An 11726-nucleotide genomic window follows, 5' to 3' on the forward strand; every position below is an offset into this window, starting at 1 on the left:
TCCAAAATGAATCGTTTTAAAGTTATAAGCAAAGAAAGTAGAAAAAAACGAAATTTTTTGAAATTTTTAAATATTTTATTTTGTTTATTAATGTTCCGGGCATATTTGAGAAGAAGCATAAGTCAATTATTATTAACGAAGTTATCACCTAACTTTATCCGCAAAAATCCGAATGCCACCTCTGACATCCACCTAAAAACATATCCTTCCTGGTCTAATAGATATTAAAAAAAGTTGAGGTAATAAAATGAAACTTTATTCTAATTATTAATACATTTTAGATATAAACTAAATTAAAATAAAAAAATATGGGTCAGAGCTTTGGGTAATAAATAAAAAAGACGCATCAAAAATAAAAGTATAGGCATAGACATTGACATCATGGAAATTATAGAATGCAAAAGGCTGAAATGGTATGGCCATGTTGAAAATATGAATGATCAAACATGGCCAAAGAGAATGTTACAGCGGACCCCCACTAACCGCAGGAAAACGGGAAGGCCAAGAAGATCGTAGAGACAAGAAGTAAATGGTGCAATGATAGATGGGGATCTACAAGCAGATGACTGGAAAGATCGCAAGCGTTACGCTCCTTTCACACACTAAGAATTTGAACGTGCGATCGCTAGAACGCACGATGACATTCCAATGGTGGCTCAAGCAATCCCATGTAGTCCTGTCGCCAGGAGGGGTACAACGGCCTCCTTAATTCAGATGGACTTACCCAAGTTTTTTATATGTATTTTGAGCCGTAGAACACGAATTTTTTGGGTAAGAGTTTTAAGGTTTTAAGAGTTTTTGGGTAAGTAAAAACTGCAATTTTTGAACCCGAATAACTTTTGATTAAAAAATAAAATAGCAATTCTGCTTACCGCATTTGAAACTTCAAGTCAAATTCTATCGGTTTTGATTATTTTCACTGCTAAAAATTAATTTTTTTATTGTTAAACAAAGCTATAAACACATAGTGCTTAAATGATGTTTTCAATGCATTTCTCGTTTAAAATCGAACAAGTAGGCGCGCATACTAGTCTAAGTAATGAAATTTAAAATAGGACAAAACCTCGCAATTTTTACAGAATAAAACGATTTGCTTGAAAATTTCAGAATAAGTAGTGGATAGGGATAGTCCAAGGATCAAAATCTATATCATGCCAAAAGGCGCTTTTACCATGGGGGTTGTTGCCACCCCATCTCGGGGTGGAAATTTTTTATTATATTTTAATCGCAAAAGCTGGTAAGAACGTTCATTTTAAGCAAAAAATGTTCTATACATTTTTTTGATAAAATTGATAGTTTTCGATTTATTCGCTATCGAAAGTGTTAGTCTTATATCGAAAAATCAGTGTTTTTAATAAGATTTCTGCCAATAACTCCAAAAGTTTTCGCTTTATCAAAACAACTTTACTTAACAAAAATGTACCTTTTGAAAAAATAAACAAAACTGTGTTTTTTTTATTTTCTTTATGGCCAACAAATACTAATCGAGCTATAGTTTATTATATGTTGGCTCTTCTTCGTCAAATGCTAAATATTGTAGTTTCAAAGTCAAATGACGGGAAAACTATGCATTTTTCAAACACAACTTATTTAAACTAATTTAAAGTACTTAAAAATATATATCTCCAGCAGGGCCCCCGCAAGGCTGATTAATGCCCGCGTGCGGGACATATTTTAGCGCCCTTTAAATCTACTATACAGTGTGAGTGGGGAGGAACGCACCAAATTTTAAGAATATGCGTAAAAATAATCAATAATATGTTGTTATTCGATTTTCATTTGTTTCCGAGATACGGGGTGTTAAAATTTTTCTTACAAACTGACGATTTATTTATTGCTCTAAAACCGGTTGAGGTGTGCAAATGAAATTTGGTGGGTTTTGAGACATAGTTGGTGCACATGTTTTGACACACAATTAAGACTTTTATATTCACCATTGGTGCGCGTACGGGTAATAGTCTAAAAATTTTTTGCATCAGTCAAAAAAATAGTACGCTACTGAGATATTTCAAATTAAAAATTATTTTTGAATTCCCTGTTCAATTTCTGACAAACAATCTATTTTCATGTTTGTTTATACGACGCTTCGTTTTCATGCAAAAAATACAATATCTTAACGCTTACAAAGTATTCGAAATAAGTTTCTACACATTCATGTAGATAATATCTGCTACATATCGTCGAAAACTTTGTAAGCGTTAAGATGTTTTATTTTTTGCATGAAAACGAAGCGTCGCATGAAAAAAGGGGAAGATAGATTTTTTGTCACATATTGAACGAGGAATTCAAGAAAGATTTGAAATTTAAAATATTTCAGTGGCGTACCATTTTTATCTTTAAAAAATTTCAGACTATTACCCATACGCTCGCCAATGGTGAATATAAAATTCTTAATTGTATGTCAAAAACATGCGCAATAACTATGTCTTAAAACCCGCCAAATTTCATTTGTACAGCTCAACCGATTTTAGAGCAATAAATAAATCGTCAGTTTGTAAGAAAATTTTAATATTTAATTAATTTTTCCCGTATCTCGGAAACAAATAAAAATCGAATAACAACATATGAGTTATTTTTGATTATTTTTACGCATATTATACAGTATTAAAGTTTGGTGCGTTCCTCCCCACTCACCCTTTATAAAATTAATAAATATGTTTGAAAAATTTAAACCCAGAATGAAAGACTACTAGGTCTGGATCCCGCGTATGAAAAAAAAGTTGATTAATAGCAAGCTGAAAATTTGTTAATAGCTTAAGGGTGTCTAGTCGGACAAACTTTGATATATGGGAACACTGGAACAGGGGAAGTTTTAATTGTGGAACAGGTTAAAAATTTGGAACGGTCAGACCACGAAAACGGCACATGTATTTTGTCCGACAGAACAGACTCAAACTCTTCGAACAGAGATTAAACTCTCATGCAAAAATCAGACTGCTATTTATCACCAAATGGGCGTTTTAATGAGTGGAACATGTAGAATATGTCAAATGACAGGAATTATGACAGGTGATAAATAGCAGTCTCATTTTTGCATGCGAGTTTAATCTCTGTCCGGAGAGTTTAAGTCTGTTCTGTCGGACAAAATAAATGTGCCGTTTTCGTGGTGTGACCGTTCCAAATTTTTAACCTGTTCCACAATTAAAACTGTCCCTGTTCCAGTGTTCCCATAAATCAAAGTTTATCCGACTATACACCCTTAAGCTATTAACAAATTTTCAGCTTGCTATTAATCAACTTTTTTTTCATACGCGGGATCCAGACCTATACATACATTATTACTGAGGCCAAAAGTCCTTGAAAACTTCTATAATGTTTATTTTAATAAGTTACAGGGGTGAAAATAAAAGAGAAAATTTAGTGTGATTTTTAATAATTGCAAATATTTAATTCCAAAGAAACTTTGTATTTAGTTAAGGGACTGTTGGCCCTCGGCAATAACGTTATCTTGAATTCTGCGTTTAAATTTTTTAAATATACTTATTAGTTTTCAGGATTCGAAAAAAATGAATACATTTAAAACATATTGAAAATTTTGACAGGCGACATTTTGCGCCTTTCCCCTTAAATTTTTTGCAACATTAATGAAGCACCCTGCATATTAGATTAAAAATATACATTGAAGTAAATAAACAACAATATTTTGTCATTTCAAAGTTTTCAAACAAATTCTATTCAAGGTGTCTACATAACTAGGAACCATATGGAAAACTGTTTTATTATTAATTTTACGAAAAAAAGTTATTCTTCATAAAAAGTTCTGCATTGTCTAAAACTCAGATTGCAACCATCAAATATCAAATTTTATAAATCTTATACGAGGTATGTCAAAAAATATGAATTTCGGTCAAAAGCAAAGTACGTTTAGTTTTCACAATATTGAAAAGTTATTATGAACAGTTGTTCATCATTAAAAACTATGTTTCTATATATTTGTATATATTTGTTTACTTAAGGGTAATTATCATAAATTCGAGTAAAAGATTCACTTTATCAATCACAAACAAGTCTGGCTAATTGGCTCTGCCAAAGCCATTTTTCAAAAAAAAGATTCACTTTATACGAGTAAAACTGCTTGATCCACAAAGTTGTGTTTTTGTTGGAGTAAAACTGCTTAGTTGCGTTTTATGTTTTGTTCTTTTATGTTTATACTCGTCAAGGAGTGTGATTTGATGTTTATTTGAATATTTTGAGTGTCGCTTTAGTTTACAACATAATATCGATTGGATGGTATGCCAAACATAATTCAATCTACTTCAAAGAAAAAAATTAGGAAGGACCAACAAAATGTAATATATTTTTGACGGAGTAAGTTCAACATTTCAGGACGAGAATAATTATTTTTTCAGTAATAACACAATATTTTTTGATTTTTGAGATTTCTCTAGCTGTTCATGAAATAATTAAAATTGTATATAAAAAATGATTATCTCATTTAAAATAAATATTTCTTATTTACCAAACCTTCGGTTTGGCGCCCCTTTAGGGTTACGCCTGCGTGCGCCGCACGCGTTGCTCGCCCGGTTACGGGGGCCCTGATCTCCAGAAATAAAAACAAAGACTCTAGCTCAAAAATTAAAAGACTTATAATGAAAAGAATATCAGTCCCTATTTTTTCAGCGAAAAAGTGATCGCAAGCAACCCCCTAATCATCACCATAATTAAAATTAGTCATTAACCTTATTTGGTCTTTTTTATTTATGTATTATTAATAGGTTTTAGAAGTTTGACCGGCTTAGAATGATTAGTTTAAAAAAAATTGAGTTAAAAGCGAATAACGAATTTTTGTTGTTTGCAAAAAAATGGCGTTTTCTTCAGAATAGCAAGATTAGCATCAGAGATACGAAAAAATTTTTAAACATGAACTTGTAATTTATTTAATTCCCAAGAAACTGGTTTGCAAAAATTTTTTTCTACGGCAAAAATTGAGTGAACTATTGACAATTAAAACTTGTGATAACATGCAAAAACCACCTTAACAACCCTTTCAAAGTCACCTCTTTTTGCGACTGAGGATTTTAAAAAGATTTAATATTAATAGGCTAATAGATCTTATAAAAACCTATAAAATAATTTTTTACCGAACTTCCTATTGTACAAAATAAAAAAGTTACGGTTAAAAAATCAATATAATTTTTTGAAAAGAAAAAAGGAGAAATCCAATTGGAAGCATAATAATGTAAGTTAGGATTGTTTTTAGTCATTGGCCTTATTTATTCTTATTTATTTATGTATTATTAACAGATTGTAGAAGTTTGACTGCCTTAGAATGATTAGTTTTAAAAAACTGGAGTTAAAAGCGAATAACGAATTTTTGTAGTTTGATTAAAAATACCATTTTCTTCTGAATAGAAAGATTAGCATCAGAGATACGAAAAAATGTTTTAATACAAAATTGTAGGTTATTTAATTCCCAAGAACTTGGTTTGAAAAAAATTTTTCTACGGCAAAAATTGAGTGAATCGTAAATGTGTATATAGAAAAACATTGATTTTTTTTTATACAAAACTAACACTTTCGATAGCGAATAAATCGAAAACTATTCATTTTATCAAAAAAATGCATAGAAAATTTTTTGCTTACAATGAATGCTTGTATCAACTTTTGCTGTCAAAATATAATAAAAAATTTCCACCCCCGAGATGTGGTGGCAACTTTTGCTGTCAAAATATATTAAAAAATTTCCACCCCCGAGATGTGGTGACAACCACCCCCATGGTAAAAGCACATTTCGGAATCATATAGATTTTGATCCTTGGACTATCTACTACTTATTTTCAGATTTTCAAGCAAATCGATCCATTCTGTAAAAATTGCGAGGTGAAAAGCTTCGGTTCCTGGCATATATCTATTAAATCAAAAACTTTATTGGTATAATTTTCTGGTTACATCTTCGTGCAGTGGCGTACCCAGGTGGGTTTGGGGGTTAAAACCCCTCCCAGGGCATATAAAGAAAATATAAGAACAGTAGGGAAATGTTACTTCTCTTTCACAAACAATACAAACTAATCTCGGTGTCCAAGCCAACCCCCCCCTAAAGGAAAATTCTGGGTGCGCCACTGCTCCTTGCTCCGTGGCTTTTAAAAGCGTGCTTGTTGCGCTCTCTAAACGAATTGAAATATTAGACGGCCTTGGCTTCGTATTACAATAAGATGAAAATGGTTATTTATTTTGATTTTACAAAAAAAAAGAAAATTCGAAGGAAAAAAAGTAGTTTTTTATAATTTGTTTATAAATTGTTATAAATTAATAGGTTGCCACGGAAAATTTTTGATAAACTTTTAAACTTTAAACATAGCTTATTGACATTATAATTTATCGATTAAAAGAATTTTAGTCAAAAAATACAAGAATAAATTTCGTCTTAGGATAACCCAAATTATCAGAAAGAATAATTTTGAAGGGAAAAAGGAATTTATTTAAAAATTGTTATAAATAAATAGGTGGCCATGGAAATTTTCGATATGCTTTTAAGGGCGTAAGTGCGAAATTTCGGTTCCAGTGCTTTTTAAATGCATTCATTTTTTTTAGAATCCTGAGAAAACTAATATGTACTTAAATATTTTTGAAAAATTTAATCCCAGAATGAAATATTATTACCAAGGGCCGAAAGTCCCTTAAAATAAACAAACAGTTTTTTTTTGAATGATATATTTAAAATTAAAAATCATAATATTTTTTTTCTTTTTTTACCTCTGTATCTTATTAAAATAAACATTATAACAGTTTTCAGGGACTTTCTACCCTCGGTAATAAGGTAATCTTTCATTCTCCGTTTCAATTTTTCAAAAACACTTATTAGTTTTCTAAGGATTCGAAAAAAAATAAATGCATTTTGAAATGTATTTGAGCCGAAATTTTGCGCCTACCCCCTTAATAATTAAAAACAATTGAAAAAATATGCTTACTTTCGGGTTTAATTTGCAATCACTTTTTTGTTTATAAATATTTTTTAATTTAAAAAATCTCATTTTAAAGAGCAATATTTTCAAGAACGGTTAATTAAGAGATTTGAATATTTTAACTAAAACAAAAAAAAATAAGAAAGATAATAAAGATGCAATGGATGAGTCGCTGAGAGAGAAAAAATAGAAGACGGTTGAAACAAAATGTTAAGATAAAATATTGGAGAACTGTAATGAAAGGGACAAAAAATAGACGGAAAAGTTTTTTTTATTTTGTAAAACCATTTTTGGACCAAATGATCAACAGAACAGCTCGCTATCACTATTTTTAAACGCGTTAAATCACAAAATCAAAACTCACATGAAAAAAATCCAAATTGCACTGTAGAAACACTAAAACAAATCTTATAAGCACTGGAGGGCACTAGAGCCCTTAGATTCGTGTGCCCCGTTGCCAGGGACTGCACTGTGGACTTGTTCAGTTCTGCAGATCTATTTATCTATTTAAAATAGGAATAATTGGAGGGAGAAGGAATAGTGTAAGACATTAACGCATATAGTGTTAATTAATTAAAATGCGTATGGATGGCTCCCACTCTCACTTATTTTTGTAATAATAATGGATTTGTCCCAAATATATGCAGGGATGGACTCAAGAAAATTGATATAGGTATCTTTAGATGATATTTTAAATAAGTAGTATAAAATATGTACTGCTTTTGCGGATGATCTAACAATATTAGCAAAATCAAAGAAAGAATTGAAAAGAATTGTGAAAAAGATAGAAAAAGAAGCAAATAGGTTTGGTCTAAAGATAAATGAAAAGAAAACTAAATACATGATAATGGGTGATACACAGCAAGACAATGAAGAGTTTATAAAAATACAAGGGGGGAAAGATTACATATACAGTTTTGACAGAGTGGAAGAGTTTACTTACCTTGGTGTGAAAGTAAAGGAAAATGGACATGAAGATAAAGAAATAGAATCCAGAATTACAAAAGGCAACCAGAAATACGGAATGCTGAGATCCTTAATGAAGTCGAAGTTTGTTTCAAGAAAAACAAAAGAAAGAATTTACAAGACAGTGATTAGAGCTACGGTTGTATATGGAGCTGAATTATGGGTTTTAAGAAAGGCAGATGAAGAAAGATTAGAAAGATGGGAGAGGAAAATTCTCCGATCAATTTACGGCGGCATAAATACACAAATGGGATGGAGAAGAAGGACAAATATAGAGTTGGAAGAGCTGTATACGGAACCAAAAATCACCGCAATAATAAAGGCACATAGAATAAGATGGCTGGGACATGTGCAAAGATTGGAAAACCATAGAATGACCAGGATGATATTGAACAGGAAACCAGTAGGGAAAAAAAGGAAAGCAAGACTCCGTAAAAGATGGTTTGACAGCGTCCAAGCAGATTTACGAGAATTAAAAATAGATAACTGGAGAAACAAGGTATTAGACAGAAGAGAATGGAGAGGAGTGGTAAGAAGAGCGCAAGAGAAATTGTAACAGAAGAATGTGCCATGAATTGTAAAATGAGATATATATATATATATATATATATATATATATATATATATATATATATATATATATATATATATGTATATATTTATATGATGTATTTTTTGAAATAGACAAATTAATATTGTATATTGTAGATATGTATAGAAAAAAAATGTAATTGTATTTTTCACGCCCAGGGCCTACATGGCCTGTTGAGCAAAATAAATAATAGTATAAAATAATCTATGATTTGTAAGTAACAGATGAAGTCGGATAGGTAATAATAATAATAGTAATGTAAATACAGAGACTACAGAGGTCAACTCTACGTCAACCAAATCCCTAGAAAGAGTGAAACACTATAACTAGGTTACCTCGGAACCATAATAATACATAAATCTACAGAGGTCAACAATACGTCAACCAAATCATTAGAAAGAGTGAAATACTATAGACGAGCGGAGTACTCCAAAAAAACGCTTATTTCTCGAGATGCTGACCACGGAGAGGTGAATGGCCAATTTTAGTCATACTGTATGTTTTTGATTGTGCTGAAAACGAAAATGAGGTTTATTTTGAATTTCATGTGGGGGAACATTGTCAAAATTGCAATTTTACCCCAAAAATAAAAAAAATAAAATCAAGTTTTTTTGCGTTTATCTCGCTAGGTACAACTCTGTTCTATTTTAATATTTTTTTCTGTAATTTTTACAGTATATAGCTCTAACACTTCTGAAGACAACAGTATCTGTTTTAAGCTTTTATTCTTATCCTGATAAAAGTTATGAATTTTTCAAAGGAAAAGGTGCGGATTTGTGCATTGCAAAGTTTAATCGCAAAAGTTGTGTGACGAAGTTTGAAATTTAGCTTCTTAATCACGTTTATGTTAAAACAGAGTGTGTGAGAAGTTTTCTGGTAAGTTTTAGATCAAAATGTTTTATAGAAAAAAAAAATAGTGCAACTTTTAATTTCGACATTAGAAATCCCCAATATAACGCTTATTTTTCGAGTTACTGAGCATGGGTGGTGAATTGACCATGATGAAAATGAAAAAGAAATTTATTTTAAATTTTAAGTGGGAGAATATTGTCAAAATTGCAATTGTACCCTAAAAATAAAAAAAAATGAAATCACGTTTTTTGCGTTTAGCTCGCTACAACTCTGTTCCATTTTAATATTTTTTTCCAAAGTATATACACTATATATCGCTCACTTTTTTGAAGACAATGGTTTCTGCTTTAAGCTTTTAGTCTTATTCTAGTAAAAGTTATAAATCTTTTAAAGTACAAGGTGCAGATTCGTGAATTGCAAAGTTTAATCGCAAAACTTGACTGACAAAATTTGAAATATAGTTTTAAATTATATTCAAAAATAAAACATTAGTACGAAGAAGTTTTCTGGAAAGTTTTGGATCAAAATGTTTTATAGAAAACAAATGCTGCAACTTTTAACATCTACGTTATAAATCCCCAAAATAACGTCAATTTTTCGAGATACTGATCATTGGTGGTGAATGGCTAATTTTGGTCTTACTTTATATTTTTGATGGTGCTGAAAACGAAAATCAAGTTTATTTGGAATTTTAGGTGGGAGAACATTGTCAAAATCGCAATTTTGCCCTAAAAATAAAAAAAAAATTAAACCACGTTTTTCTTAAAATTAAAAGTTGAACCATATTTTTCTATGACACATCTAGACCTAAAACTCTCCATAAAACTTCTTTCAACTGTATGGTTTAAGATAAACGTAATCAAATATGTAAATAAATTTTAAATTTTGTCACTTAATTTTTGCGATTTAACTTTGCAATTCACGAATCTGCACCTTTGATTTTTTTAAATTCATAACTTTTATGAAGAAAAGACTGAAAGACTGCAGTTGCTTTCATAGTCTTCACAAAGGTGAGAAATATATGCTATAGAAATTTTAGAAAAAAATATTAAAATGGAACAGAGTTGTAGCGAGTTAAACGTAAAAATTCGTGACTTCACTTTTTTTTTCATTTTTAGGTTAAAATTGCGATTTTGACAATGTTCCCTGACATAAAATTCAAAATAAACCTCTTTTTCATTGTCAGCACCATCGAAAACATAAAATAAGACCAAAATTAGCCATTCACCGCCCATGGTCAGTATCTCGAAAAATAAGCGTTATTTTGGGGATGTATAACGTCTATATTAAAAGTTGCGCCATTATTTTTCTATTAAACATTTGTAACTAAAACTTTCCAGAAAACTTCTTTGTACTCTATGTTTTAACATAAATGTGATTAAGAAGATACATTTTAAATTTTGCCATTCAACTTTTGCGATTAAACTGTGCAATTCATGAATCTGCAACTTCTACTTTAAAAAATTGATAACTTTTACTAGAATAATACTAAAATCTTAAAACAGATACCGTTGCCTTCAAAAAAGTGAGTAACCTATAGTGTACAAACCTTAGAAAAATATATTAAAATGGACCAGAGTTGTAGCGAGTTAAACGCAAAGAAACGTGATTTCACTTTTTTTTTTATTTTTATGGTAAAATTGCGATTTTGACAATATTCCCCCATCTAAAATTTAAAATAAATTTCATTTTACACTTTCACGCACGCCGTGCGGGAAAGTGCAACTTTCGGAAACGAAATGCGTGCGTGAATGTGGCTCTTTTAGCACGGCCGTAGAAAAAAAAAATTATAACGTTTATTTTTTGCATAATGTAGCACAAAAACCAAATTTTTTTGTTTTTTTTTTCGCTTTTTGATACAATTTTATACATGGTGTTTAACACCGTCATTAGGATAGATAAAAAAACTGAAAAACAATTGGGGTTTGCTTAATAAAAATTTTTTGTAATGCCATCCATTTTCAAGATACAGGGCGTTGAAGAAAACAAAATTATACAAATTTTTTACGATTTTGCCGAAACTACTAGCAACATTCTAATAAAATTTGGCAGGTTTTAAGAGGTAGTTATTGTGCATTTTTTGACATACAATTAAGAATTTTATATTCATCATTGGCGGGCATACGGGTAATGGTCTGAACTTTTTAAAGAAAAAAAGATAGTACGCCACTGACATATTTCAAATTAACAATCATTTTTGAATTCTTCGTTGCATTCGTGACAAAAAATCTATCTTCCCTTTTTTTCATGTGACGCGCCGTTTTCATGCAAAAAATAAAATATCTTAGTACTTCGAAAGTATTGGAATTAAGTTTTTATGGATGTACCGAGTATAATGTAGATTGTATAGAAAATTAACATAGTAGTTGACTGTCTTTTCTTCAATGCAAATGACTAAAAATTTGCAGACATAT

At 30.5% G+C, this 11726-nt stretch overlaps 1 protein-coding gene across 1 annotated transcript in view; it reads right to left on the minus strand.

Moving 5' to 3' along the window:
* LOC114348903 (collagen alpha-1(I) chain-like) overlaps nucleotides 1–7379 on the minus strand; it is a 31254-nt gene extending 23875 nt beyond the window's left edge. The window contains exon 1 of the mRNA XM_028299364.2: nucleotides 7267–7379. The gene's annotated coding sequence lies outside the window, so the exon portion shown is untranslated. The remainder of the gene's footprint in view (nucleotides 1–7266) is intronic.
* Nucleotides 7380–11726: the final 4347 nt, after the last annotated feature.

Source organism: Diabrotica virgifera, chromosome 7 (assembly GCF_917563875.1).
Source record: "Diabrotica virgifera virgifera chromosome 7, PGI_DIABVI_V3a".
NCBI classification, from domain to species: domain Eukaryota; kingdom Metazoa; phylum Arthropoda; class Insecta; order Coleoptera; family Chrysomelidae; genus Diabrotica; species Diabrotica virgifera.